Source organism: Seriola lalandi, unplaced genomic scaffold, assembly GCF_002814215.2.
Source record: "Seriola lalandi dorsalis isolate HSWRI2012SDOR001 ecotype SW California unplaced genomic scaffold, Sedor1 jcf7180002054933, whole genome shotgun sequence".
Classification (NCBI taxonomy): domain Eukaryota; kingdom Metazoa; phylum Chordata; class Actinopteri; order Carangiformes; family Carangidae; genus Seriola; species Seriola lalandi.
This window is the reverse complement of record NW_019525485.1, coordinates 1,842,458-1,847,417: the sequence shown is the minus strand read 5'-3', so window position 1 is coordinate 1,847,417 and position 4,960 is coordinate 1,842,458. Positions and strand designations below refer to the sequence as shown.

Here is a 4,960-nt window from a genome sequence, read left to right as displayed (position 1 = left end):
AGGAGGCGTGGGTTCAAATCCCACCACTGCCAATGAGCTCCATTTTAGAACTGGTTAAAGTCCTACCTGTGACAGAACACAGTTTGTCTCCTACAATAACACTATATTAACATATTCTGATGTGAAATATGGAGTATCACAGGGCTCTGTTCTTGGCCTCTGCTTTTCTCCTTTTATATTTCACTTTCAGGCCAAATTTTTCACAGTTGTGATTTTTACTGCTATGCTGATGATAGATTCTCATAGTTTGGCAGCCATCCTACGTCACATTTGATCTCAACCCTCTCCTTTGATCACTACATTAAAGACATCACCATGACCACCTTTTTTCACCTACATAACAGCTAAAATTCAGTCTTTTCTTTCCATAACAGATGTTGAAGTCCTTATTCATGTCTTTGTTTCATTGAGACTTGATTATTGTGACATTTCCTTTCTCAAATCCAGAGAATTTGACCATGTTACACCAGTTTTAGCTTCCCTTCACTGGGTCCTCATCTATCTCAGATCAGACTTTAAGGTACTTACATGCCCATGACTTTAAAACCTGATTGATCTCCTTAAACATTTGCTTCCATCCTGTACATCCTTTACAGAGAAGATTTTTAAGGTAAAGCAAATAGTCTGAACACTCAGAGCAGTGGACACATGGTGGATTGGCAGTGGTGGGATTTGAACTGACACCTCCTGAGAAACTGGAGCCTGAATCCTAAAAAAATTGCATGAGCTGCTTGTACCATGACCATAGAGTAAACTACAGCACCAAAGAGCGAAGTCATCTCAGTTGAGACACTTGGGCTGCATTGAATTTGACATGTCATTGAGCAATGTACTACATTGGAAAATCACATCCAACATTCACAGGACAAATAATCTTGTTTACCATGACTGGTTACATTCTGCTGTTAACCAAGAAACTTGGAATATGAAGGAGAAACGTATTTGTACAACCATGATGTGCTGCACTGGATGAATGCTTTAATGGTGTACAGGTGTTCATCTGCTACTACTAGCAAGTGCATGAAACTGTTGTCTGTGATTTCCAATTATTTTCTCATCTGTGGGCATTTTGGGAGGGTAAGCAAAACTATGTGGACTTGCAAAATGGACGAGCAGATTGGCAAACTGAACTGTCTTCCTGTGGAAAGTGGAAATGAGATCTGCTTTGAACCCACGGACTGTCTTGAACCTTTGGAAAAACTGTCTTTGAAGCATTTCAGTCTGCCTTCATGGTGAAGTAGTCTGAACACTCACGACAACTCTACAACATGGGGAATTGGCGGTGATTGGTTTTGATCCCACGCCTCTTCGGGAGACTGAAAAGCCCAACTTCACTGCTGTGATGACCATGACACTGTGCTTACAGACTTGAAAGGTTCCCAGCTAAAACTCGTAAGATATGTGGCCAGTTTTGGGACCTTCAGTGCTGAACATTGTTGATTTGTCAGACTACTGGCCCTGTCCCATGAGTTTTATAACTGCTGTGGTTAAACATTTACTTACGAAACGACACCTTGATCCAGGATTTCTAAAATACCTATCTACCTGACTTGAACCTTTTCCCCTTTTTTAAAGTACTGGAAAAAGTTGTGTCACAGCAGCTTCCAGCCCACTTTTCTAACAATAATCTTTTTGAACCTTTTCAGTCTGTCTTCCAGGTCTGTCACTCCACTAAAATGACATGGATTCAGATTCCACCTATGTGTTCCTCTTATTGGTTTTAGTGAAGCTCTTAAGACCATAGATTACTGTATACTCCTAGACTGGAAAACAAATTTGACTTCTCTGGCCTGGCACTTACCTGGTTAAAGACCTACTTATCTGACAGAATTAATTATCACTGCCACAGCGCTGATATTGAGGTATATGTGCCTATAAAGGCTTATGATTCTTCCTAAATTTGTCCACTGTGGAAAGTTGGATGTCTTGAAATTTCATACTGCTAAATTCAGATATTGGTCATTGGCCCAGCTCAATCATATAACAGTAACCCTTGACAACTGATACAATCTGAAGATTTGCACCAGTCCTATCATAATCAATTGGCAATGGTGGTATTTGAACCCACAGCTACTGAAAGACTGGAGCCTCAATCTAGCGTGTCAGACCACTCAGCCACACTACCAGATAAGATTACAGCTTCACTGCTGTGATGACACCCCTGTTAAATTCTCAAAATCAAAACAGTACTTAAAAATTTGGACGAGAGCATAGGCAGAATAACTGAAAGACTTTGATTGAAACGAAAGTGATGTAAAAGGCTTCCAGCTAACCCCTGCAAGACATCTGGCCAGTTTTGGCACTCTAGAAACCACACCTTTAGCAAATTGGCAGTGGTGGGATTTGAACCCACGCCTCCTGAGAGACTGGAGCCTTAATCCAGCGCCTTAGACCGCTCGGCCACACTACCATGTTAAGTGTGTGATTCCTATGATGACACTCTCTACGTCACTGCTGGGATCACACCCCTGTCAAATTCTTTAGAAACATCAAAACAGTATTTTAAGATTTGGACGAGAGCATGGGCAGAATAACTGAATTTCATTAAATGTGCTGCAAAAGAGAAGTGCAAACAAAGTATATTATTTGCTCATCAGAGAATGCACTTCATTGGAAAATCACATCAAAGACACCCACAGGAAGAATCTTGTTTACCATAAAGCATTGTTGCTGTTTACCCAGAAACCCATGCTGGAGTTGAACAACACATGATGTGTTGTAGGCCTACTGGGATTTCGAGGTGTGACTGTAGTGTTATCATTCTGGGTGGGTGTTTATTTGAAAACTGTTATGAAAACTTGTTATAAGTGTGCACAACTGAAGTCTGTGATTTCTAATTATTTTCTCATTGTTTTCTCTTTGGACTAAGCAAAATCAAGTAGACTTGCAAAAAGGAGGGCCAGATTGGCAAACTCTTGGTAATTTTTAAGTGGTAAGGAATAAACCCAGGTGAAAATGTGTCTATTTGAAGGCTTACGTTGTACCTCAATGTTCCTCGAACCATTTTTGCACTACGGCGGGGCGTATTATCAAGCAAAGATAACATGCTAGGCTATGAAAACGTAGCTAAGATAGCTTTCATTTCCATCAAATCTGTGGAAGCAGCACAATCTGTCCAAGGGTAACAGACTGACTTTGTCATATTACTGTGTAAATGCATCACAGATAGAGAAATTGTCAGAAGAGTGCTTTTAGATAGAACCATAATCTTTTCCTATTTTAGACTTTGTACCTGTTACCATTCTACAAACCAAAGGTGTGCCTCAGTATATTTTTCTCTGAAGCTCATTCAATGGTAAAGGCAATGGTGGGATTTGAAGCCATACCTCCTGGGAAGCTGGAGCCTTAATTTAGCACCATAGACCACTCAGCCACACTACCGGATAAATGGATGAGAGCACAGCTAGAATAACTGAAAGATAACAGAAAGACTTCCTTTGAAACCAAAGTGATGTAAAAGGCTCCCAGCTAACCCCTGCAAGACATCTGGCCAGTTTTGACACTTTGGCCTTTACTCTAGAAACCACATCTTTATCAAGGGTCTCTGCCCTATGTGAAAAGGTAGCAAAATGGCAGTGGTGGGATTTGAACCCACGCCTCCTTAGAGACTGGAGCCTTAATCCAGCGCCTTAGACCGCTCGGCCACACTACCAGTAAGCGAAACAATAATTGTCAGCATTGAAGCTCCAAATATTGGCCAGAGGTATTTGGAGAGCTTAGTTAGTAGAGGGTCCAGTAGATAGGTGGTGGGTTTAGAAACCAACATGAGTTTAGACAGTGCTTCCAGAGACAGAGTCTCAAAATTTGTTAAACGAAAAGTTAATAGGGACTCAAGTAACCTCAAGTTACTTACAACATTAAAATATAAACCAGTGATTTCCTCATTTAAAGGAGATGCAAATGGGAAACAACATGCCCATCAGGTAAACACAGTCCATTAGCAGGGGTGGGATTTGAACCCACGTCTACTGAGAGCCTAGAGTCTTAATCCAGCGCTGTTACACGCCTCGGCACACTAGCAGCTAAAGTGCATGATTCACTGCTATGATTAAGCATTTTTGCATTCTGCTGTTTACCCAGAAAGTGTGAACATGAAGGAGAATCTCATGCTAGAGTCAGACCAGATCGGCAAAATCTCTGTCTTTGTGTCCAGATATTGCAAGTATCCAATGATGTGTTGCAGTTTTCTAGGTGTGAATGTGGCATTATTTTCATGATGGCTGGGTGTTTATTTAAAACCTTCACAATGTGTGTATGAACTATGAACAAGGAGGAGACAGGATGTATTTAGTGTTAACAGACAAGAAGTACAACCAGGATATGTTGCATTGGGTCTCCTAGGTATGGACATGGCCTTATTAATGTGTGGGTGTTCATCTACTATTAACAAGTATAAGAGGAGGTGGATTTTGTATTAGCAGAGGATGGTTTCGATCCATCGACCTCTGGGTTATGGGCCCAGCACGCTTCCTCTGCGCCACTCTGCTATATGGTATCATAGCTATAGAGTATTAAGAGAACCCGCTCCAGCCCCAACATCCAGCCCTTATCAAGTCAGTCAGGGGAACTGCCAGGAAAAGCAATAACTCTCGTTTATTGGTTGGAAGAATGAAAGCCTGTATTTCCAAAACTTTTGCCTGAATGGGACGAACCTCCCCTTGCCCCACAACCTTACCCAAATAGCTTACTGTAGTTTTGGCAAATTCACATTTGGACAGGTTGATGGTCAAATGGGTCCAAACCAGTCTATAAAATAGAGCCTGTACTGTACCCAACAACCCACACACAACTTTGTTCATTAACCTCTGAAAGGTTGCTTTAGCAATTCACAGTCCAAATGGCATGATGGTAAGTACAAGCCTGATGGTGTCACAAAAGCACTAATTTCCCTGTCCTGTCCCCGTCCCATCTCCGCCTTAGTAGTGATGTTGTGAAACTTTTCAAATGGATACCTACCCAT

At 41.4% G+C, this 4,960-nt stretch overlaps 2 non-coding genes across 2 annotated transcripts; both read right to left on the bottom strand.

Annotated features, from left to right (window-relative positions):
- Positions 1-2,328: 2,328 nt before the first annotated feature.
- Positions 2,329-2,410, bottom strand: trnal-aag (transfer RNA leucine (anticodon AAG)). Its single transcript has one exon. It is a non-coding gene; the product is annotated as a tRNA-Leu (tRNA).
- A 1,160-nt stretch (positions 2,411-3,570) lies between these two features.
- trnal-aag (transfer RNA leucine (anticodon AAG)) lies at positions 3,571-3,652 on the bottom strand. The gene has a single exon. It is a non-coding gene; the product is annotated as a tRNA-Leu (tRNA).
- Between the last annotated feature and the right edge of the window lie 1,308 nt (positions 3,653-4,960).